The 26,011-nt window shown below is 44.7% G+C and overlaps 1 protein-coding gene across 8 annotated transcripts in view; it reads right to left on the bottom strand.

Moving 5' to 3' along the window:
- FRMD4A (FERM domain containing 4A) overlaps positions 1-26,011 on the bottom strand; it is a 412,586-nt gene that overhangs the window by 163,143 nt on the left and 223,432 nt on the right. Inside the window, exon 1 of one of the 8 annotated variants that reach the window (XM_083464154.1) lies at positions 10,229-10,844. The exons of 6 other annotated variants lie outside the window; for them this stretch is intronic. The gene's annotated coding sequence lies outside the window, so the exon portion shown is untranslated. Of the gene's footprint in view, positions 1-10,228; positions 10,845-26,011 lie in introns of those variants that run through there. One more of the 8 variants, XM_083464155.1, reaches the window with a different exon arrangement.

Raw genomic sequence — 26,011 nt, 5'->3', positions numbered from 1 at the left:
ATTTGTAAATTGTGAGGATTTCAACCCCGCCAATCAAGTGATTTCCCAGGGCGACTCATTCCTGAAGCTTCCAGATAAACCCACTTTGCCCTAATTATAGTGCACCACAAGGAGCCAAAGGCAAATTTATTAGCTCTATGGTCAGCATTGTTTACAATAACAACAAATAAGGGGAGAACTATATTAAAATTATGTAAGAGCATAATGTTCCCAGCAAAGACTTGCACACAAAATGATTAATGTTTGTGTGTCACATTATAAATGCTGAACAATCAAATATGCAGAGAGTCAATAATTTACTGAAATATATTGATTTTGCTTCTTCTAACAGCTTGTAGCAGAAATCAGAGCCTAATATTACCTTTTCCTGCATGTCCTCTGTTTCTCTGCCTCGTCTTCTCTCACGCACTTGCACATGCACACACATGGTGAAAATTGCTACTGATCTTACCACCTTGTGGTTGGTGTGGCTAAAACAAATGCTTGTATGTGTGATTGTGGTAAGAAAACTCTTCCTGTCTGCAAGAGCTCTCCCAGGGATTGCACCACAAACAGAAAGCTAGAGCAAAGAAAGAGTCTCAGGCCAAAGACACTTGCTTGGTTAAACTTGTAGTTGCTGCTGCCTTAAAACAGTAGAAAGTCATAGAAAGGGAGAGAAACCTCAAGCTACACAAGGAAAGGGAAAAGACCAAGCGTCCTTCCCAATGAAGTTCTTCCATTAGCATAGCAGACTTCCACTAGCACAACCAAACTTTCCCCTCAGATCCTCTCCCCTGCACACCCTCAAATTCTGCCCTAGAGGGTTGGAGACCCTCCAGAGCAGATTCTGGGGAGGCAAGGAGAGGAAGAGGAAGTCCCATGGCACAAAACCTAAACATTAGGAAGAACTTCCTGACAGTAAGAGCTGTTTGACCGTGGAATTTGCTGCCAAGGAGTGTGGTGGTCTCCTTCTTTGGAGGTCTTTAAGCAGAGGCTTGACAACCATATGTCAGGAGTGCTCTGATGGTGTTTCCTGCTTGGCAGGGGGTTGGACTCGATGGCCCTTGTGGTCTCTTCCAACTCTATGATTCTATGATTCTAAGATGAACTGCACGTGAGCCGTGTTGGATACAATCTATAGAAAGTAGGGTTCTGGAAAATGGGGTGGTGGGGGAACATCCCTAGTCTATTCCGAATGTTTTGGTTTGACGCAAGACTAAGCATGGGCCAGAACTTAAACCCCACCCCTTGTTGGCATTCGCTGCATTCATCATGACTGTCCTCCAAGCACCCATGATCATGTCAGAAGCGCTTCTGAGCTCTTCTTTCCAGAGAATGCATTATCAGGCTCTCCATCTCAAAACACGGCAGCTTCAGAAACAGCATTCAACGCCGTGTGAGATGGGGCTGCCAGAAAAAATAAGCTAGGAAACCCCCCAGGTGTAGGCACCAACCTTCCACCTCAGGTGTTCTCACCCAATGTACACAATAAAGAAACAATAAAATCTGTTTCTATTCTGACATGCTTTAAAACAAATGCATATAATTGTGTTTAATTGTTGCAACCCATACTGGGGCCTTAGGGCAAAGGGCAGGTAATAAATTGTGACAACAGTAACAGTAATATAATTATCACCACCATAAACAATGGAGGTTAGAAATAAGAATGAGAACTGTGGGCGGAGGGGGGGGGGGAGCTGAAGATACCACAAAAGCTATCTTTGGAATTCTCACTTCTCCAAATTTTGCGATGCAGTTTTCCAACAAAATCATGTGTACAAAATGCATATATGGGGGCAAGTGTGCCTAGAAATGCATATATTAGTAAGAATAAAATATAGAAATACATTATATTAGGAAATTTCCTGTACAAATGTTTAACAAAAGTGCATACAAAAATAAGTATATAAGCAGAAATGCACCATAAAATGATGGAGAATTCTTCTGAGGACTTATTTTTAAGTTGCAAACTGATGCTGAAATGTGGAGAGCTGAACTTGGAAAAATGCCAAACTAAGTTAAACTGAAATGGATGAATCCATCCATCCCTACCTGCTATGGGTATTCTGTAGATGGGCCTTGGATGTGACCCAGCAAGGCTCTTCCTATGCTCTTAATTGAATAGGTTACCAGGGTTTTTCCTGGGCTTAACCCCAAAGACTTAAAGCCCTATGCAGTATTGGTCCTAGGTACTTACAGAAAAGCATCATCCCACTATTCCTCCTGGTACCTTAAGATGACCATGAGTGAGGACTAGGCTAGTTGTGCCAACAGAGATGTAAGAATCATAGAATCATAGAGTTGGAAGAGACCACAAGGGCCATCGAGTCCAACCCCCTGCCAAGCAGGAAACACCATCAGAGCACTCCTGACATATGGTTGTCAAGCCTCTGCTTAAAGACCTCCAAAGAAGGAGACTCCACCACATCCAGTTCTGTCCTCTTTAAACTTTGCAAGCAGAAGGTGTGTGGCTTGAGACCACAACACAGGGGAGGGAACTGCAATTTGTCTCCCCAGCACTATTTTCATGCTGAAAACTTTCTCCCTGCCTCCCCCAAGCTATTTGTCCTGACTAGATAAATGTATGTGCATGCATTCATTCATTCATGCATCTCAGTAGTCACATCTAATTTGGTCTTAAGTATCTGTTTTTTGTTGTCTTCATTTCTAGAGGTTCTGTGATTGATTAAAAGATCCAGGGACTTTTCCCCAGTGGTTCCCTCCTTTTGGAGATCCCCGACAGAAGCTCCACTGGCAAGTTCATGCCAGACTTTTAGAAGCATAGTTAAAAGCAAGAAGGGCTTGTTCGTGTTCTTTTTCCTGGTTCTGATTTCTGGGTGCTACTGTATTTTTCCTTGTGCAAGTGTGTGTGGTTCTTTAACAGTGAGCTGCTTCCAGAGCCCTCGTGGCTAGGAACGTGTCTTATGAATGCTACAAATAAATAAATCTGGCCCTGTTTGCAAAAGAACAAGGAAGAGATGGGGAGAACTGCAGGCAGCAGGGTGACTAACCACCCAATGTATTCTATGCGTGGGATATCAAGCAACAGGTGCTGGATCAGGACTAACCCAAACAAAAGAGGATGGGGAAAACAAAGCATCTGGAAAGCTATGAAGAAAGAGACCTGTTGGTGCTAAACAGATACTGTATGCACAGGTGGGCCGATGTTTACTGCGCATCTTCCCCCACCCCATTTCAAAACACTGAAGGATGGCAAACACAGCAAGACATGAAAAGATGTTCTCGCTTGGTTACATTTTAAAGGGCAGACACATGCTGATGCTATAGGATGAAACAGTTGTTTCACTTGCAGATTTAGGGAGCCCAATTGAAAATGCTGCCATAAAGATTTTTGACTGCTGGGTTTTGTGCTGATTCTGAGCTCTCTTTGCTTGTCATGGCAGTTTTGTATAGCTGGCAGTCTATACAAAAGCTCACTGAAAGCGTCAGTTCTGGATGGCATTTCTTTGCTATCTGACAGCAGCTCCTGGGTAGATAATTGTGAAATATTTCAAGTGCTCAGGATACAGGGGCTGTGCCAATTATTCTCCACTTTTACTTTGGTGAAAAAACTAGAGGTCCTCCCAATCTAGACCAAAATAATAAAAAATTGTCAAAATATTTACTTAGTTTTATCCTGCTAGGCATCATATCCCCCTCTACTGCTTTTGTGGTCGTCCCCCCACTGCCCAACCCCCCCCCCCGGCTGCTTCTTTCCTGGATTAGTCACCTGGATGTCCACACCCCAAACATATATCACCAAATGGGATGATGCCACACCTACACTGCCAGCCACAGTCATGAAAGAAGGAACATTTGACTACACAGTGATGTCACTTGGGAGGACAATGTACACAAAGAAGGAATTAAAACAAATAATGCTGGGAGGCGAACAGTGAAGAAGAAGTGTTTTGGCAGTGACAAGTAATGCTTGCAAAGTCATCACTATCACCACCATCATCATAATCTCCAATACTGACCACATCAATCGTCAAGTCAGAACACTCAAGAAATGAAAAGAAAATGCTATTTATTTAGGTTGAGATATTATTTAAAAGAGGGAAAAAAACTTACATTTTTGCTAGCCCAGTGTCAATTATCAGTGGGCACACAGTTATCAGAGGAGGAATGACTGCTGGGAGGCGCTCAGAAAGAAGAAATGCCACAGTGCATCTGCAGCAGAACAACCGGACGCCTTCATCTGCTCCAGGTGCAACAAAACATGTCTGTCTCTACGGCCACAAAAGACGCTGCAACCTTCCAATGGTTTGACTTCACCCCCAAAGGCAGACTCCTCCATTGTCTCCCGAGACAGACAGATGCCAAGCACGGCCAGCAGTGAATGAGGAAACACATGGTCTGATACGGCTCCCTGGGTGACCTTGAGCTAATTATTTCACATGGTTCTTGTGAGGGAAGGAAAAGGGATAACCTGAAGTACATGGCCTGATGGGAGATGGTGTACAGAGTCCCCTCTGCTACTATGCAGCAAGCATGCCAGAAAGAACATTAAAGAAACCTCCAGCGAGCACTCTCACTTTCATCTCACTTTTATCCTGAACACATCAGTCCCATGCACAGGGCTTTGTCTCTTTCCAATGTATAACACAATATGTGCATCTGGCAGTGCTCAGCAATCTGTGGACTTGCCTTGTAGCTTGCCTCAGAGTGGCCATGGCAGCAACAGCCCCTTGTTTAATGAGTGTCCTTACCTACAGTATGTACCACAAAGTTACCAGCCACGTAAAGTACCACTTCCTAGGTTCAGTGGTGAAGGAAACTGCTTGGGCGTCTGGGGTGGGGTGAGGGTGGGGGACACCGCAGGGCCTCTGGAGTCTGTCTGCCTCCTTCCACTCAGCCACCCTACAGCTGGGGGGGAGGCAGTAGGTGGACCGTTTGGGCAGCGCAGAGCCTGCGTACACCCAAGCCACCATGTCTCTCCCAGGAGAGAAGCATGGCTTGGGCGCACTGCAGGCCCTGAGGTGAGTGCTGCCCAGCATTTTGTCACCCCCCCCAGTGGTGACACCTGGGGCAGTCCGCACCCACAGCACCCACCTTCCTCTGCTCCTGCCTAGGTTGTCATTGAATGTAAGCCACATTTAGCTAGCCTGCATCTAGTAGTCCAACAAAGTCACCTAGAATGTTTATATGGACAAAACCAGCACTTGGAAAGCCTGCATCCCATGCTCAGGGAGGTGAACAGACAGGATATGCAAGGTTCAAAGTGGCTCACTGGCTCAGGAAGAGGGTTAATAATCAGAGCATGATGTGATACCGGTAGAAGCAAACAAGGAATGAAATTGCTTGATTCAGGAAAACGAAACGAGCAAAGGCTCAGCCAAGGAGCTCCAGACATGAGAGTTGAAAAGGTTTCCAACAATATCTTCCTGCTTTGTTTTTGAGACATTTCTGTGAAGCTGGGGCCAAGATAGGTGAATTTCAATTAAAACTAGGATGAAAGCTCTTGGAAGGGCTTTCAAAGAAATAAGAACGTTGATAGCAAAGAATTCCACATCTGCTGGCTGCAATCTCAGCCAGCAGCCTCACATACACATAGGATCCACTCATGATCATGGGTGATAGTTCACTGCAAGAGACTTGTGAAAGCAGTTAAGGACAGGTCCACAACAGGCCATTAGGTCTCTGTGGAAAAGGTTTGGCTAGAGAGGCAGCCTGGGAGCCCAGGAACCAGAGCCTCCCACAACTGCCTTGGTACAGGGTGTAGCATTGGGGTAGGAACATGGCAAGGCGCTGCAACATCCCTCTTGTGGCTCTCACAGAGAGGAAAGGGCAGGCCAGAAGAACAGTGGCTCAAAGGGCCTTGTAGGGATGCCCCCTGTGAGGCACGGCCGAGACTTAAAAGCCAGCAGGGCAGGAGCAAGGAGTCAGCTTGGAACACTGCACAAGGAACCCTACACAGAAGAAGTAGATGTGAGAGTGTGGGAGAAAGAGATTGAAAGCTTGCATGAAGAGTGAGAGAGTGTAAGAAACTGAAAGTTTGCATGAGTAGGGGAGTGAGAGAGACTGGGAGAAAGCTTGGATCATGTGTACCAGGGAACTTTAGCTGGGGTTGAGGAGAAGCCCTGGCACAAGAGGGACCAGGAGGAGTGGACTAGAAGGCCCTCCCTCGAGAGTGGGAGGAAGGTGGAAGGGCAGGAAAGGAGTGTAGGGAAGTCTCTAAGGAAGGACTCTACGATAAGCTCAGTGGCAAGCCAGAGAAGTGTGTGTACTGTAAAACCAACCAACCAACCAACCTGAACTCCTTCAGGAACTAGAACCCCATCAGGTGAATCCTGCAGGAAGGGAACACACTGCCATTCTGTGGGCTTCCTTTCCAAAATCCATAATACTCCCATTCGTCAAAGCCCACAGGATCAATGGGGATGCTGTCTCTAATGCAGAACAGAGTTTGCAGACCCAAGCCTCAGTGCCATTCCCAGGTTAAAGATGAGATTAGCAGATGGTGTCCAGGGCCTGCAGCAGACTTGAGAACTGCAAAGTAAGGTTTTTGAGGAGGAACTCAAAACAATCTCAAACTTTTACTAGCTGATGCCATGCTCTCCCTAAAGGAGGCATTAATTTCAGCCACTACAGAACCACAAGTATATGTCCTCAGATTCCATAATGGAAGAAAGGTGTTACATAAGTATAAAACAAGAAATAAACCAAAATTTCTTCTGCAACCTGCAGGATATAAGCACATCTCTTCTGCTGCTATTCTGCCTCTACTTTCACAGCCCATGTGCTGTCATCTCTTTGAGAAATCTAAGATAGCCTTGGATACTATTTAAGTCACTAGCTATGGTCAAGCAGAAACAGAAAGCACAGAATAGGAAAAAAATGGAGCCAGGAGTTGCCCATTTCCTCAGTTTCCCAATCAGAGAGTGAACGAGAAAAGTAGAGCTGCAATGTTTACTCAATTAATAGTTTAGATTAATGAATTAAAAACTTTTTAACCAACTAATAAGATGCTAGCAATTTATCAAGCAGATTTTTAAAAAAGTATTTTTCACACAGGTACTTATAAAAACAGTAATTGGCAAATGCAATTTTGAAAGATGCATTCCCCTCTTCTCTTCCACCAGCCGGCCGGTGCCTCTTATAAGCTGATGCCGCCTATAGTGCACTTATGTACCTTCTGAAAACAAATAAAAGCATCCCTCTTGATTTAGGACTATTGTTTTTAATCACATGCAAGTTAGAACATGTTTAATCAATCACTCAGTTGATTAAAACTCTTCTGATTTCTTTATTCAGGTGACAGCCCAGCGCGGGGGAGGGGAGACGTCCTCAGAGGTAAAAACCAGGCTGCTCTTTTTGAACCATCCCTAGCAAACAGCTGCAATAACTCTTGACTTTAGCCAACTGAAGTAAGTTTTCCATCACGATTGATTCAGCTTCTGGGAGTATCACAAAATGTTTATGAACATTTCAGCTGCCCAGAAATGTAAAAGTGTGGCGGCAGGTGAGCAGCCTGCATAACTGATTGCTTCTCCATTTAAAAACCATCCCTGCACATACAGAAAATAGCATGTTGGAGAAAGTTAGGTTGGCATGCCAGCTTTCTATGTGCAAGGATATGTTTCTCCCCCATTAAATTAGCCTTCAAATGGGAACTCCTACCCCTCACCTGAAACCAGAAGTGATGTAGTCCAGGAAAAGCTCCACTGCGTAATTTTGCTGACTGTACAAGCTGGTGTTAACATGCAGTTGGTAAGGCTTAATTGTGATGTGTGGTAAAAGTAACTTGTGATGGATAGCTGATTTCCCACTATTGTGGTTTGTGAAAATTTGCACAGAGTAATAGTCCAACACTTTCAGGAATTGTGGAGTGGGATACTCGCACAATGGATATTTGCAGAATTCACGTGTTACGAAGGTTTGAAAAATTACACTGACTTGTGATCACAAACACAGCAACCCTACAGAGTTTTGCAGAAACACTTTATATTGCAGTCTATTACCCTACAGAGAAACAGCAACGGTTCTCTAGAGAGAAACATGGTTTTCTTTACCATTAAAACTATTTTAAAATTAGCCCCCAGAGTTTACATTCAGCAATATTGCACATTACCAAGCACTGGAGATTTGGAAGCATGGGATATTGTCCTCCCAACTGTAGCTTGTGAACAAATTAATAGCGATGCCACAAATACAAAACACAGTGGAGCCACAAGAACTGTTCCTTGTTTGATACTTGCCAGTCCCTGCCACCACTGACTTCGGCAAGCTACTGGAGGTCCCAATTGGAACTTTATTTGGCAAGCATTTTTGCAGCTGTAAGCTACACTCAGCGTGAAATGGAGACGCATTCTTGTAAACATGCAAGAACATGTGCTGGACACATGCAGGGAAGTCCTGATTAGCCACAGCTGCCTGATGCATGACCACTCCATTGCCACAGGCGCATGCCTCTGCACACATACACTTGTGACCAAAAGAGTGATCCACCCCTTAAGGAGATGGCACTGCTTTTTATGCCTGAATGGCAAAACTGGTCCACAGGTGACACGCCTCTCTTCTTTTTGAATGGGCCTTGCAAACTGAGAGCCTTTCAACCTGAGATGCAGCAAAGTGAACTTGGGGCGCTTGGCATGTAGCTTGCAGAGCCAAGCCTGCTCTGAGCTGAGCCCCATCACCCGCTCTGAGCCCTCCCTGCTCCTGTTTCTGAAAGCTTGATTCAGGAACCATAAGGATACTTTTCCATAATAGTAGAAACTAAATCCTGACAAATTGCTGCTGAGCCTACTTGATAACACCAGTTTGCAACAATGCAATTGTGCACATCACACAAAGAGTTAAACTATTTTGGAACCATGGCCTGAATAACAGTAGCTGAGGCAGACTAATGGTGTCACTCTTCAGTATAAGAACGCATGATCTGCAACATATTTTCTGGAGCGAGTACCTTGTGCCAGAAAAGGTTAGAAGAAGTAGCTACAAACTGCTCTTCTGCAGCCAGAACAGAAACAATATTGCCGTGCTCAGCAGTCCATGGGTTCAACTAGTGTGAAGTCAGCTATTCATAGGGCAGCCTGCCTGCTGGGCCCTCTGCCATCCTGACAGTACTGGATAGGAAAAATAACCACCCATGTTGTTTTACTCTTTGGTGCTTGGCTAGGGGTCAGGATACAACACTGGCATACAAATCAGACATGACACATTTCATGAGAAATACTGGGGGTAGGAAGCTACTCCAGTGTGAATCCAAATTAAGCCTGGTGCAATGTAATCTTGGTTACACCCCTTACGATGCTGCCGAAGGTGGAGCTCAGACAGGTTTGGTGGATTCTCACAATCAGTGTTGGCCCTTTCAAAGTGCACCTATAGACTGCAAATATATGCACACACAACCTCATACAGTCAAGCTAGAAAACACCCCTTTCTCTAGTTTTCAAAAATAAATGTTTCCGTTATTCGTACTTGTTCGTTTCTGCAGTTCATCCTTTATCTGTTTTGTTCCTTTAGGGCAGCCTCTGACTGTTTCAGAAAGAGTGCTGCTGGGTCGTTTGCTTGTCTGCATGTGTTTCATTAAACCACTGCCAGTACTATTAATAGAAACAATTGTTTCTTTTGGAAATTTTGCATGGATGCTGCAATCTACTTTTCTGCTTTCCCCACTCAGCAGTGAACATGCTTAATAACACAATCAGGAAAGTGATCTCATATGGATTCGTTTGCAGCATGGGAGAGGGAGAGAGAGAGAAGCAAAGATCTCAAAATAATGGGAAACTGATTGATTTACTGAATGTGAAACAACTTTCCTGCAAGAGCATAGGAGATCCTAATGTTTGAATGAAAACAAAAAATATTCCAGAGGTTTCACCTTTTACAAGCCTCAAGCTGTGCATTTAACAGGCTGCATCCATTTAGAGCGCAAAGGGACAGCTCCATATTAGCAGATCCTAGTAAAAGGCTCCCAGACTTGTTTGAATTTAGATGATTCCTTGTACCTTTCTCCTCACACCCCCCGCCACAACCCCAGCACACCTAAAGCCAATCCACATTGCTTTCCCTCTCTCAGCTCCTGCAACGTAATGGTTTTCCTAAACCTAGGCATTAAAAACGTGTTTTTTTTAAATGGGAAGACCTAGCGATTCCATGTTATAATGAGATCCTAGAAAAAAATGGCATCATAAAGCAGCTACAGTTTGTGCTTCCCTTCAGCCCCCCTTTTTTTTAAGGAAAAGGAAAATGCTGCATGTTCTCAATGGCTTCCCCCCTTGATGGAAACAAAGACTCACGTTACCTTTCCCTCCACCTCAACAGGAGCAGCGGCGGCGGCGGAGCAATTCAGATTTCAATCCCGCTCTTCCCAGAAAGAAAGCATCCCATTAAATCCAGTTTCCTCGGGCCTTTGGCCTAAGAGACAGAGGCGGCGGCGGCGGCGGCATCCATTTGTGAGGACTTGGTGGCCTGGAGGCGCAGCCCTTTCTCTCGCTCGCTGCTGCTGCTCCGCCCGCGTCTGCCAGGAGCGCTTTCCCTAGGCGACCACATCCCCGGCCCCGACGCCGCCGCCGCTAACGGTCTCTCGGAGAGAGGGCGAGCCTGGCTCGGCTCCAGAGCGCGCCGCAGCCGCCGCCTCCATCCTCCGCAGCTCCCAGCCGGCCGGCGGGAAGGAGGGAGAGAGGGAGGAGCGAGGCAAGGAAGGAGGAGGCGGCGGGGCCCGCGCTCGTGGAGCGGCTGAGATGCTGCGCGCGTCCCGAGGCGGCTGGCAGAACTCGCCGGCGGGCGCGCCACGGCCGGGCTCGCTCTCTCTCGGGGGCGCCCGGGAGGCCGCGAGCAGCAGCCGGGGAGCTTCGCCGGCGCTTCCAGGCGGGGCCGGAGCGGAGGGAAGCGGCGAGGCCAAGCGGCCGGCGAGGCGCAGAGAGGCGCGCTCCGTCGCAACCGCTCAGGCACCGCCACACACGCCTTTCAGCCAAAAAGGCCGGGCTCTGGCATGGGAGCCGAAAAACAAAGAAAGGCCACCTTGGCTTGTTGCTCTTCCCTCGACTGAAGGAAGAAGGGCGAGGCCGAGGGGGATCCCCCGGGAGGAATCCGGGGCTCGGCCGAGTCTCCTTCCTTCCCGCACAAACCCGTCGGTTAGATGCGCGCTCCCCCTGGCCAGGGCATGCCAAGTCTCTCGGCTCTTTACCTCGGTAACTAAAAGGGGCTAGTAGGTAGGAAAACCTTCGAAATTCGTGTTCTCCCAGACAAGCAGCCCCAGGAACTGAAAAAGATCCAGGGTGGGGAAGCCATGGCCACATCTTGCTGGACTACAGTTCCCATCCCTCCCTGCCCCAAGCAGTGGCCAACCATTCTTGCCACCCAAGCCGGATCCCGAACTCTTTGTGGCTGTGAAGAGTTGAGGTTTGAAGACATGCTGAAGCAAACATATAAGCAAGTTTGCTGAGTGTGAAAAGCAACTCAGATTTCTGTCAACCAGAATTCAAAAACAGCCTCACTGATACGGGAGGGACTGAGGCCTCCTGTACCGTCGTTGACTGTTTTTCAAGGTAATGCATCAAATTCTCATAGCCAACTCAGCAGTCGGGTATGAGAATCTGAGGCTGTCTTAAAATGCAAAGTCAAGTGAATTTTGAGGATAATAACCTTGACATGGTGGCGAGTTGATGGATTGTGGTGATGGATTGTCTTTGCAGAGGTGGTAGCTGGTCTTGTAGATGATTTTATATGGCAAAGTTAAAACTTCCAGAGCATGGCCTGAGACAGGAGGACATTGGCTGCAATTCTAGAGCCAGACCTCAATCATAAAACAGGTACAGCAGTAACCAAGGAAAGAGCACATCAAACCATGTGGAGAGAATTCATCCTTCACTGGCAAATAGAGCCTGTCCCTGCATATTTGGGCCTATGGGATAAGGCTTCCACATCACAACATGACTTGAATGCATACTTGAGATTCAGCAATTGTCTAGAAATCAGCATGTTAGGATTGGATCTGCTGTTCAACCTTTTGAGCACAAACTAAAATAATTACTGTATTGGCAAAACCAAAAGGACAATATTGGGGGTGCGAATAAAACCCGTCCTTGGTAGCACAGTGATCCCCTTTTAGCACCCGGGCCTTGTCTGCCTTTGCCCCACCTTTGGGGTCAGTTTTCTGGTCACGTTGGAGGGAGATAAAATGTTGGGTCATGCAGATGATTTCTCTTCCAGGCTGCCCACCCACTGCTGCAAGCGCAGCTCATGCACCCACTCTGCCCCACTTGCACAGCCATGCTGCTGCACCGCCCCCCCCCACTCACTCAACCCCGGCCACCACCACAGGTCCAGAGCCCCCGCCTGCTTCCACCCATCGCCACAAGCTCAGCTTGCTCAGCTGCTGCCTCTCTCGCTCCCTTCACCCCATGCCGTCTCCTTCCTTGCTCCCTCACCCCCCTTGCCTGCCTCAGCCTGGAGCATGCGTAATCCATTGCCAGCGGGACAACAGACTAATACAAATAGTACAGAGAGAAATATTACAATGGATTCAGGAAGATTCTAAAAGCACCAATCATAAATCTTAAATGCTGAAGTTTTGCTTCAGTGTAAAATATTTTCTCTTCTTTGTGTCATGTCTGTAATCTAGATTGGTTCTAGAGACTGCTGTCCAAAGCGGGTGGCTGCAGTTACTCGATAGGCATTTGAAAACCCTCTCCTTGATTAAGTCATCCATGCCCTTTTCTCTCTGTGCTGAATGAAGAAAGAAGCTATGACTATGACCTTGCTATATGCTCACCCACAATGCCATTGCCCCCATTGCTTGCACAGCCAACTTCTGCTCTCAGATGGACCCATTGCAGGGTAACGCAGAATCAATCTGCAATGAACTTTTTTGTAAAAACAAACAACCCCACAATTTTTATTGCTTTTTAAACAAATACAATAACCATTAAACATTTATCTAGCAGTACCTCTAATGCTGTGTGTGTTTTATCCATTGTCTCTAAACCTACACTTAAGCATCCAGCATTCAAACATTCTAATGTAACCTCTCCACTGAGAATATTGAGCAATTGGTACTGCATAAGAAGGTCTTGATTTTGGCCATTAACATAGCTAAAGAAAGGGGTCCATGTTTCTCTATACGTTATGCCTTCAATTGCCCTCCTGTGTCTAGTGCAGGCTTCCTCAACCTCAGCACTCCAGATGTTTTGAGACTACAATTCGCATCATCCCTGACCACTGGTCCTGCTAGCTAGGGATCATGGGAGTTGTATGTCAAAAACATCTGGAAGGCCCGAGGAAGCCTGGTTGAGTGAGACTCTCAGACACTGCTGTATCCCAGATATTATTTTCCCCTATGTTCAGGGGTATTTCAGCCTGGTTCTTCCATTGCTGAGCTATCACTAATTGTGCTGTGGTCAGTAAGAAGCCTACTAGTTCACTGTGGCACAGGGTGGAGCCTAAATCTATTTCCAAAGATAGTAGGGCTAAGGCAGGATTTGGAGAAAGGGGTTGCCCTGTAATTGTGGATATACTGTAATGGAAATTACTCTCTTCCAAAAGTTTTTAACATAAGGGCATTCCCACCAAACATGAATAAATGAACCAAGCTTTCCACAGCCCTTCCAATATAAAGGGGAAAGAGAGGGATTACTTTTTGCCAGCCTGACTGGCATCCAGTGCCATCAGAGGATGACCTTGAGGGAGGCCTCTTGTTAGCGAGCTGAGATGGTTTAGAACGGGGAGTAGTCCAGTGCCTTTCAGTTGGGTGGCCTAAATCTGATTCCTATACAACTGAAGGCTTCTAGCACCCAAACCCGCACTTCCTGATCTAATAGATTGCTGTATATTAGGGAAGCGGCACCTTTCAGGGCATATGCTGGCCTGCTGCATAAGGATTCAAACAAGGGAAGTGTCTGTAGGCCCTCTGCCCTGCACTCCAAACGAAGTGCAAAAGAATGAGTCTGAGCTACCTGAAACCAGGTAGTATGAGTGTCTTTTAATTTACCTTGCAATTTCTCTTGGAAAATTATACGGATTGTGTAAATGCCTACATCCTCTCAATCCTTGAACAGTTGATAGTTATTTGTGTACAGTGGTGCCCCGCAAGATGAATGCCTCGCAAGACGAAAAACTCGCTAGACGAAAGGGTTTTGCGGTTTTTGAGCTGCTTCGCAAGACGAATTTCCCTATGGGCTTGCTTCGCAAGACAAAAAAGTCTTGCAAGTTTGTTTCCTTTTTGTTAACACCGTTAATACAGTTGCGACTTGACTTCGAGGAGCAACTCATAGAACGCTGTGTGGTAGCCTTTTTTGAGGTTTTTGGTGATTTTTGAAGCTTTTCCAAAACTTTTCTGACACCGTGCTTCGCAAGACGAAAAATTCGCTAGACGAAAAAACTCGCAGAACGAATTAATTTCGTCTTGCGAGGCACCACTGTATCTAAAAGCTGGATGATTCAGGAATGGGACCACTGGTGAAGGGCCACTGTTTTGCTCCATGTTCTCCACACCATCAGTACTGATCTAGTAAACGGATTGTCTATTTTCCTTACCTCCTTCAAGGACAAAGGTAAGAAGGGGCAGCCTCTCATTGAAGGTGTCAAAGGGACATTGTTAAGTTGGCCCCAAGGGTCCTGTGTTCTTCTGCTGAGCAATGGGATCAAGGATTTGATTTGAAAAGCAGCATAGTTACAGCAGTAATTCCCCATTCTGTGCCATGTGGGACTGGATGCTGCAAGGCAAATTACCAAAAACTAAAGTTTCCTGTGAAGCCAAATTTCATCCCTACCCCATTGAGGAGGCTGCCTGTTGCCACCTCCATGATTCCTGTGCTCTAACATGATCGCCTTCCATTCAGTCTCCACTGGGAAATTCTGGCATGCTGCCTCAACATCAGATATGAGCTGAAGACTCAGTTGTAAGAACCGTTTGACAGTGGAATGGACTCCCTCAGAAGCTGGTGGAATCTCCTTCATTGGAGGTTTTTAAGCCGAGGTTGGATGGCTATCTGTCATGGATGCTTTAGTGGAGATTCCTGCCTTGCAGTAGGTTGGACTAGATGACCCTTGCCTTGTGGTTGTCTGAAGTGACACAAACCATCAGCTTGGTGAAACACCACAGCAATTCTATTGTTCTAATAGAATTACCTGCTCATAGAGGCACACACAACAGATTACACAGCGGATGGGGTTTTCTAGGGTGGATCATTCTTATTCTTACACATCCTAAGAGTCAACTTTTGTGGATGTAAAAGGAAAGTATGCCTCCAATTTTTAATTCTGAAAAATTAACCATGCCTCCTCTAGCAGAACTCTGGAAAATGTTGCTTTCAAGTGTGTGGAGTCTAGAGGAAAGCAAGTTCTGACAAGGCAGAAAATAAGCCAGGAGAAACTGCAGCTTCTGGGCTGGGCATTCCTACAGCACCACAAACTTGTCTTGAAGAAGATGGAAAGATGGTGGGATCAAATAAGAAGGGATGGCATTGCAGAAATGGAGGTGAGAGCATATGAGTCAATCCTGGCTGCTTGGCACCATAAGGGGATAATGGGCAGTATTTTCTCTCTGACAACTGGGGCTAAGAAATGTGCTAAACCTGGGACTGGCAAAAGTGTCTGGGCATGCTGAGCTACCCTTAATTCTGGACGATGGGTACATCCACAATTATTAGCCAAGTTGAACAGAATATTCAGCCTCATATGAAATGTGTTCGTTCATATATGCTTTGATTGCCAAAACATGGGAGCAAATAATTAGTGAATGCATCATTCCAAACTATGATCAGAAATGTCCCTTAAGGGCTGCTTCCAGAGACAGGCTAAGTGAACAATTGGTCTGACCTACTGTGACAGTTCTAACATTCTTATGTTTCATTCAGTCCTGACTTGTGATCAATTGCGCTTTTGAGATTCTTAAATAGAGAGCCCAAAGCAGCAACCCAGAAACCACAGACAGCTCACTCAAAAATGCAAAGCGGAATCAGTCATAAAAGGCACCTAATTTGTGTAATGAGATCCAGCCAAGATGACCTGTAAACAACAGAGGGGATAAAACCTATAAAATACTAAGTGTCGTTGCACACTGTATTTCAAACTAGATGTAACTTCAAGTCAGCTGAATTGTTCTCAAGATGTTCCCAGTTAGCTCTCAGGAAACAGTGTTTAGAGGCAGCAAAGGCTTTCTTTTTTTTACCCACCTCCTCAACTAGTTCCCAGGGCAATCTCCTGTGCAGGAATGGTGGGAACAGAGAAAGGATTTGGTCTTCGATGAAATACGCCTCCAGGGCTTCAGCTCAATTTTCACACAGAGTACACTTAAAATAATCTCGAAAAGCCAGCAGGAGAAGTCAACGCAATAACTCCTCCATTCATTAGAGTTAGAAAAGTGTGGTTTTGGCAGCATGCTGTACTGTTCGATAGGCACATTAAACAGAGCTGGGATGTCTATAACTCATGCTCAGTGTGAGGCAGCAGAATATTTAATGGGGGGAAATGCCGGGATTTTGTCCCATTGACCCTGGAAAGTGGGGCCTAGTGCAACACATATACATTTTATTCTTTCTAAGGTGCTCTCCTATTCAGCACAGTTGCCTTAGAAGGCTGAAAAGAGCAAACTATCCTATTATGGGATTCTTCTTCTTCTTCTTCTTAGCCTGTCATTTTGAGTGTTTGAAATGAACTTTACAGGAAATCATTTTTGTGTGGAAAATGGTATATACATTTTGCCAAGAAGAAGAAGAAGAAAAGGAGGAGTTTGGATTTGATATCCTGCTTTATCACTACCCGAAGGAGTCTCAAAGCGGCTGACATTCTCCTTTCCCTTCCTCCCCCACAACAAACACTCTGTGAGGTGAGTGGGGCTGAGAGACTTCAGAGAAGTGTGACTGGCCCAAGGTCACCCAGCAGCTGCATGTGGAGGAGCAGAGATGCGAACCCAGTTCCCCAGATTACGAGTCTATGACTCTTAACCACTACACCACACTGGCTCTCAGAGAGAGAGATCTCTCGGCAAAATCCGAGAGAGAGAGAGAGATCCTCACCCACTGCATATATATATAAATGTCTCAGCTCTAAAACTATCACTATTCTCAGTCCTTCTATAAGTTGAACAAATTCATGTTGGCTGTGATTGTATTTTCATTTTCATTTGCAAGAGTTTAATAGAAGATTGTTCCAGTTTTACAAGGTAATCATCACAGGATTGCCTACAGCAAATCCCCACAGAGTGTAATCAGGACAGGCTTTCCCTGAAAACATTTTTCTGACCCCAAAAGATCACAGTCCTATGCATAATTGCATGCACACTAGTCTGGAAGTGTACTTAGGAAAAGACAGAGTGTATGCACTGAACCACAGCCCATTGAGCCTAACACCTTAAAACAGCTATCCAAATTACAGGACATTATGATTGCCAAACCTTGTTTCAGTAGAGCTCTTGAGTAACTGCTTGTCTGAGAACATTTGAAATGGTTGTTATAGGAATTTTGTTTTTAAAAGCATTGCAAAGCCGGGGGCGGCAGCGCTCCATATAGCTGATAATTGTATCACATTTCTAACACCTGTATCCGAGAATTGGGGATGGGGGTAAGGGAAGCAGACAGTGATTACTTCCTATAGTTGTGTCATCCCTTCCCAGCCGTTTCAGGGATACAGACATTGACACTGCAGTGTTGGGGGAGATGACTATGTTAGTGCAGTTTGCCAATCACAGAGTCACCCAGACAGTATTCCAGAATCTTTGTTCCCAGTTCAGCTCGTCTGAACATGGATAAGTTTGCAAGATGAAGCAAATTTCCAACTATACTTCTGAATTTGTCAGCATCCTCAAGCTCCTTTTTTCATCATATTGTTTCTGGTACTCTACAGTCACTGGAGTAGCAACTGGCTTACAAGTTTCCATGCCATTGTACTCCAGCAGATCCTGAATTTTACTGCTTTGGCTGATCAGAAAGAGCCTGATTTCTCTCTTTCTATCTGTGTGCTCATATATTTTTTCACTAACCCTATATCCTTGATCTCAAAATGTGCTTTTAACCTTTTTCAAAATTTTCTTTCTGTTTATCTGAACCATATACCAGCAGATCATCAACATACAACCAAAACACCATCATTACAAATATGCAAAAAATGATTAGCTTTGCTTTGCTCAAATTTAAGACCTCTCAACAGTTTTTGATTCCAGAATCTAGCTGCTTGCTTAAAACCATAAATGGCCCTTCTTAGTCTTCACAGGTGGTTTACAATCAGGGCCAGCAACTTGAATGAAGTTGAATTGAGTGTTGGGCTATTGCTGAAATGAGCAGCAGAAAAGGAAATGAAGTTTTCACATTTTGTCATCAAAAGTGACCTCTATGGTGACCTAGAAGAAGAAACTTACATGGTTCAACCACAGGGTTTTGTGAAAGACCTGGGTTTAGTGTGTAAACTGACAGTATGCACTAACAGGTGGTTAAAATATTTTAAATAAATATATCTATGTAATAATGCTTTATTTTTATCTAGTGCGGAGTCTGCACTGAATGAGCTGCAGGAAGCATTAGGTTCACACATCCACCCCTTTCCTCATCCTTTGTGTGCAGGGGCGGGAGACTGAAAGAATCCACTTTTGATCTCAAATAAGCGGCATTTTCCTGCTACGCTGGAATTCAGAAAACTGACTCTTATAACTCTACTTGGCTCCAACAAGCCAGAATCAAACCATAGTTTCAGAACTTACTTTGCTCACTACTAGCCATGCTTAGAATAAAACCAAGTTTCCTAAATGCAAACTATGGTGAATTCAAAACCAAAAGTGAAAATTTTCCATTTCCTTCCCTGACACATAATGAAGAAGCAGTAGTGAGGATGCAAGCCCATGGTAATTTTTCTAATTCTAAACCATGATTTAGCATTATACCAAAACTAGGCTTCAAAAATCCATAAAACTACTAAAAAATCCATAAAGCTACTGTCAATACCGTTATCCTCATTCTTCAAATGGGGTGTAGAAGAAGCCTGAAAGATGGTGGCCTGCCTAAGGAGGATTTTAATAGACTTCTTGGCTCACAGCTCATACTCTAAATCACCACAATACCCCAGCTTCATTTGCATTGGAAGGACAGCATGTGCATTATATATATGTACATGTTAGAAATGCTTTAAAAGGTTTCTAATTTTAATTATTCATTTTTATTTGTCGAGTATACAGATTTATACCTGTGATGGGAATTCCCTATCATTTTCTATACAGTAGTACCTCAGGTTACATACGCTTCAGGTTACAGACTCCGCTAACCCAGAAATAGTACCTCAGGTTAAGAACTTTGCTTCAGGATAAGAACAGAAATCGTGCGGTGGCAGCGCAGCGGCAGCAGGAGGCCCCATTAGCTAACGTGGTGCTTCAGGTTAAGAACAGTTTCAGGTTAAGAACGGACCTCCAGAACGAATTAAGTTCTTAATCCGAGGTACCACTGTATAGTAAATCACACTAAAACCCCAATCTCCAAGCAGTGCAAGATTTCAGGGGTTCCAGGTGTGTGATTAAGGAGAAGAGGTTTGTGTTTCCTTTTGGGAATGAGGCGAGCGGAGACTGTGGTGCCTTTATGATATATGCAAGCTGAGTCTACAATAGAGGGGTTCACAGCATTTACACCCCCAAAGTGTCTTCCATAGCCACAGCCTGGGATTCCAGGAGATTGGCCCTCATGCTCTGGTTCTCTGGCTTTCCAACCTTCAGCTTTTTGCCTTCAGCTTCTGGCTCCTGCAATTCCTTCCCTAACTTCTCTATTCTAAACTCTGGCTTTATCTGTTTAAGGCGGCAGGGTGGGTGTGCGTTCTTCACTCAGCAGTGCCATGATCCTTTATTCTCTTAATGGCCCATCAACCAGGCAGATAGTCTGGCTATTTCCCATAATTTGAAGGCTTGATTAGTTTATAACACTTGCTGGATCCAGGGATTATAGGAGTCTGGCATCCACAAACTCATAGCAATATAGTAATTCATCAGTTCCATAGAATCTGACATTTAATTAAATAGAGCCTATTGCTAAGAATTATAATGTCATAAAAGCCATTCTTAAATAAATGAACAATCCATCCAGAAGAATTTCAATGTTTAGACTGCAATCATAAGACTGAATTCCTATGAACACTTACTTGGGAATAAGTCCCATTGATTTCAGTTGGACTTTTGAGTAAGCAAACATAGAAGCAGCTTGCATGGGTGCTTAGTAGGATGGATGGATGAGGTATGGCACCTTGGGTGGTCTGTGCCTAAAAAAGCTGCCCTTTAAATTGTTTCATAAATCAATCACTGTTCCTTTAAAATAAATGAAACTTACTTCCAGGTTTAGTGGTGCAGCACACACTCTGAAGGCAAGTGTGGTATCTTTGGTTTAAAAGATCAGGCAGCAGATGGCGGAAAGAGCCCCGGACAGTCCAGAGCAGAGCAGACAATTACTGAGATGGATGACTCTAGCTTGGTATGAGGGAGGTCCCAATGTTCATACCAGCAATGGATCCAAACTACAAGAAAGAAGATTCCACCTAAACATTAGGAAGAACTTCCTGACAGTAAGAGCTGTTCGACAGTGGAATTTGCTGCCAAGGAGTGTGGTGGAGTCTCCTACTTTGGAGGTCTTGAAGCAGAGGCTTGACAACCATATGTCAGGAGTGCTCTGATGGTGTTTCCTGCTTGGCAGGGGGTTGGACTCGATGGCCCTTGTGGTCTCTTCCAACTCTATGATTCTATGATTCTATGACTGTAACCGAAGGAGAAGGCCTGAAGGCCTGAAATATTAAGGAAATGAACATATGGATCTCAGTTTTTTAAAAGTCAACCAGTTAACCAGTCATTCTCAGCCTGGAAATATAGAACCATTTACTTGTGGTGTGAGCCACACCTGTGGCTCTCCGATGGCTCCTTGCCTCAGCCAGCTTGGCAGAAAGTAAACAAAGCCAAGCTGGAATTGACACAGGTACAGCAGTGCACACTGGACAAAGGGCAGGCCCACCCTCTTCTGAACGCAGAAACTTTCAACCACTCTGGCAACAAACAAACAAATCAGACACCCACCTCAAAAGGCCTAGACTGAAGAAAGTAGGTGCGCAGAACCCTTTTCAGCCTGAAAGTTGCATCCCTTTCGGGAACAATAGCGGTGGGTGTGGCCAGAGGCAAAAGTGGGCAGAAAAGTTAATGTAAATGTACCTATGCCAATAAAGCTTTGAGAATCCTCCATCCAGACAACCAAGTCTGTATCCTGACCTTTCAAACATCATTAGAATGATATTAGCTATATCGTTCTAAAACATCACAGGGCATACCGTTCAATTAAAGGTGTTCCTCGTCTTTAACAACGCAGTTTCCCCACTGTCGGGCCCTGGTTGCTCTGCAGAACCCTCTAGTGTCACATTATAGTAACACATTTTTAATTTACAAGAAAACGTACTGCATTCGTTGCATTAATGAAAACCATTCCTTAACCCTTTGTTAGGAACCATGAGTGTAGATCCAGCCCATGAGCCATTAACAGAGTTCCAGGACACATTTCAGCCAGGCCAGAACACAAGGGGGCAAAGCAGGTCCAGTAAGAGACATGACATATCTCACCCAAATGTATGTATTATTAAAAATATTTTATCATAAAATAGGCAAGGGTGTTGGGGTTGTTTGTTTTTTACTCATTTTATTCCATTTTGTAAGGCTGAGAATGGCATTGAAAAATCTGGAAAAGTATGCAATCTGAAGGCTTAGATTGGGAAGTGCAAATTAGACTAGTTTACTGAAAAATGCAAACCAGATAATTTTTTTGTCCATCTGTAGTTGGAAGCAGCATGTTAAACTGCTTGACCAAGGACTCGTATCTTCTTATGTTATTATATTAGACCATCAACAGCAATGCTGAGAGGATTTGCAGAGTCCTTTTAAGGATATATATGCATCCTCTTTTTATTAAAAAAAAAATCAAGACTCAAAAGGACAGGTTCCCTAAAGTAAGAGAGAACTGGGTCTCTGAAAATGTTATTTTAATAACTTCATGCAGCAACATTTTAGGCTAAATATAAACAGGATATGCTGTTTTACATCACTAAAATCTGTTTGATACATATGGAAATCTATGCAAATTTAATAATTAATTCCTCAACAAAAACTCATACAATTAATCAGTTGATTTTTGTTTAGCTGGGTGCAAAGCCTCCGCATCACAATGTTCATTAGCAGAAATGCACCGAACTTGTCATGTAGCAGCAAAAGAGTGGCAGCACAATCCCACGTGAAGCGTGTAGGGAGAAGATATGTTTAGAAAAAGGAACTGATGAATTATCTGGATTAAAGAGTCTAGACAAGGGAGGGCTTTTTAATCATGATGGAAGATGAAGATGAAACAAATCTTAATGGCAGAACAATATTCATTGAAAATCATTCACTGTTCATTTTAGGTTTCCAGTTTGTAGCAGGCCCAACACCTTCTCTTGCCTTTGCAAAAACTTATTTCCTTAGCGCTTATGAGGGAAAGCAGATAAAATACTCTGATGATTGACAAAATAAAATAAAATATGGCTTGTCTGCACCCTTTCTGCTACCACAGCTGTCCTTTGACAAGATGGATGTTTTATTCCAAGCCAGGCAACTGCCAACACATTCCAAAGGCAGAGAAAAGGGATTAAAAGCTATTGAGGCAAGAAAAATTTATAGAAAAATTAAACAGAACAAGTGAGAACATTGACTCTGAACACACCATACACATCATATTTTTGGTGCTGTGTAAACCAAAATACACGCAGGATTGCTGGAAATAAAGAGACCATGTTCTGAAATAGAGGGTAAGCACAGATTTGCTTTCCATAGAAGCAATCAGCAAGAGAAAGGTGCAATGTTGGATCTGCTACTCCAAGAGGAAGGGACGTGAGGGCACTGCTCTGTGCACACAGTGCAAAAATTATCTTGTGGTACATTTCATATTTGAGGTACTTGGTTTTTCCTGCACAGGGATTGTGTATAATCTTAAAATAGAAGCAGTGTTCCCCATACTCCATGTCTCTCTTTCTCACAGGCACCACCCCCACCCCTTCATTCATCTGATGTCATGGACTGTCTGGACGCAGAGGGATGGTGGGAGGAACCAGCTGGGGAAGCCCCAAGGGAAGAAGTCTCAGAGCCCGAGGAATGGTGATGGGTCAATGATTGGTGGTCAGACAGAGAAGAGGGAGAAGACTGGGAAGAGGAGGTGCTGGAAGCTGAAGAGGTAACAGGGTTTAGTGAGTGGGGGGAGTCTATGACAGATAGAAGTCCAGGATCAGAGCTAGAAGCTGCAGCAGGCCTACTGGGGATAGGCTGCTGTGCTCATTAGGCCTGACACACCACCAGATCTGTACAGATTGTGCTCTTGCTATTAAAGAGTTAACTCCAAGTTGCATGGGGTGGGTGGGTGATTGATTGATTGATTGATTGATTGATTGCCAGTTGGCTCCTGACATCCATTTACACCTTACAATCTTTCCTCTCTCAGTGTCACCCTCCTTGTGTCTCTCCCTTGTCCTCAAGGACTCACCACCTTATCCTTTCTTTCCCTTCCTTCCCTTCCTCAGAGACCAAACCACAGAGGGGAGTGGCTAGAATGTAAGCTCCCTCCTCACCTTCTCTCTCATCATTTCACTCACAGGCTATACTGCATTATCACTAGGAGAACAAGAGAGAAGACATGGATCCTGAGCGATGGAGGATGGATCAGAAGATGCACTAGATCCCACACTTTGTGGCCGGATGAGAACCAAGGGAGCTAGGATTAGGGGGGAATTGTCTGGGTGAGAGTCAGAGCATGGGCAAGGAACCTTCAGCCCAATGAGGCCTGCCAATTTGAACTCTATTTCCCCTAAGTAACACCCACCTATCTTGCAACTGCTGTCATCCAATGTCAGGTGTGGAGTAGGTAAAACTGTGGCTGTAAAGGAGCAATTGAGTGTGTCGTCAGTTGCTCATTCGCAAGCTCAAGGAAATGCAAGTATGGTTCCTATTGGAAACTCCCAAGTGGATCTGATGTCTGCCAAAAGTAGCACACCTTGCATTCGGCACCAAACTCAAACATGGCTTGCATTGGGCACAGTTTAAATCTGGCACCCAGTGCAAACCATGCTGCTTTTGGCCAGGGTTGGATCAGGTGCCTGATGGGTGGGCAGCCCTGCCCATTTGCCAGACGTGGCCTTCTTTGCTCCCTGTTTGGCTACAATCTGATCCCGCCCTCCAGCCAAAGGTGGTTTCCATGCGTTACCACATGCTCCTGGGGATTTGCATGCCATTCACCACCATGTGCTCCTCGGAATCCTGAAGTATGGCCCTGGGTCAAAGCTCACGGGGATTTAGTGTCTTTCCCTCACCTCTTGGTAACTACAACTAGTTCTCTACGTACACTTGGCAGGCTTGAAGCTTGTGAACTTTCCCATTTCAAAAATTAAGAAAAAGGGCGTTAGCCATTTCACATGTTTGTTAATAAATACATACCAAATCTCTGCATGTTGGTATTCTCAGCATACTGCAGGAGAGAACAGCTGGTGGTAAACTATCAGAAAACCAAAGTCATGGTTTTCGCAAGGAAACATAGATCACATAGCTGGAGCATGGACAATCAGCCAATTGAGCAGGTTAAAACCTTTAAATACCTGGGCATAGTCTTCCAGTCATCGGGGTCATGGGATGTACACCCAAAATGTGTTAAAGAAAAAGCAGCCAAAAGTGCTAAGATGTTGTACCGTTTTTGCCATACGAAGGGCGGGAAATATATCCCAGCAGCCCTAGAAGTTTTCCAAGCCAAATCTTTGGTGCAGATACTTTACGGGGCCCAAATTTGGACAGGTAATCATTGTAGCATTCTTGAAACTGTCCAATTCAAATTTTTAAGGCAGATTTTTTTCTGTACCACCCTGTGTCCCAAATGCAGCATTATGACTGGAGGCAAGTCTTCCCTCTGTAGAAGCTCGGTCCTGGCAAAGAACTCTTAATTATTGGCTCTGTCTGAATCTAAATCCACCTGGTATACTTCCCTTAGTGACACATGACCCCCATAAAAGTGCGTGGCTTAAAATTGTGCACCAAAAACTCCTCTCCTGCGGACTCCACCCACATCAGCTTCTCATGATGGGCTTTATTAAAGCAAAAAGGCTAATTGGACTTAGAGCAACAGAACAATCTGGCCATTATAAAGAAATTCTGTCCTTGGTATGCCTTTTCCTCCCCCCCCCCCCTCAGTTTGATTCCCTGGCACCATATTTGTATAAATTAACTGTCCCAAAATACAGACGTGACTACTTCACACTGGCCAGATTGGATGTGATGCCCTCTGCTGTACTTGAGGGCAGGTACCAAAAGATTCCAACTGAGAAACGACTCTGCCCCTGTGGAGATGGTAATCTGGAAACAGTGGCTCATGTTCTCCTGTCCTGTACCCTTTATAAAGATCTGAGGAATGAGATCATCACCCCACACCTACGGTACTTACCATCCCAGGCCGCCCATCTGAGGCCACATTGTTCTTTCTTTTATCAGATCAAAATGATCAGACAACAGCAAAGGTGTCTAGGTTTATCGAGGGTGCAGTGAGATTAAGGGCCACTATCTGAATGATAATCTTGGTCATTTGATTGCCCTTTTTACCCATAGCTGTCTTTTTTATTTGTATATATTTTATTTGTATATATTGCTTGTTTTATGTTGCTATGGCCATTGGCTAATGCGAATCAAGTTTATCTTATCTTATCTGCATGTTGGACATAATCTGTATTGGTGCCTACATGTGTAGTGCTAGAGAACACGTGTAAGCCTGATAATGTGTCAAAATAACTGATGAAACTGGAGGGTAAAAACCACTGGTTATCAGGTGTACATGGCGTTCTACATGTTCAGGTGCCACTGCATTCCGTCCACTGAACCTAGGCGAGTCCAAATGCCAAGCAGGGAGCAAAGGGAGGGAAGTTTGCTCTGGGGGCAGAACGGATGGGCAGCTTCCATTCTGCTCATTCAGGATACAGCATGTGTAAAAAAGTGACTCAGTGATTAGCATGGGAATGTCTGCAGGATTTTTACTAGTGCTACATCACAAGGGGTTGACCTTATATCGTAGTACATGAATATATTTAA

The sequence above is a fragment of the Podarcis liolepis genome, assembly GCF_965112155.1.
Source record: "Podarcis liolepis genome assembly, chromosome: 10".
NCBI classification, from domain to species: Eukaryota; Metazoa; Chordata; class Lepidosauria; order Squamata; family Lacertidae; genus Podarcis; species Podarcis liolepis.
Note: the sequence above shows the minus strand (reverse complement) of the source record. Positions and strands in the feature narration are given on the sequence as shown.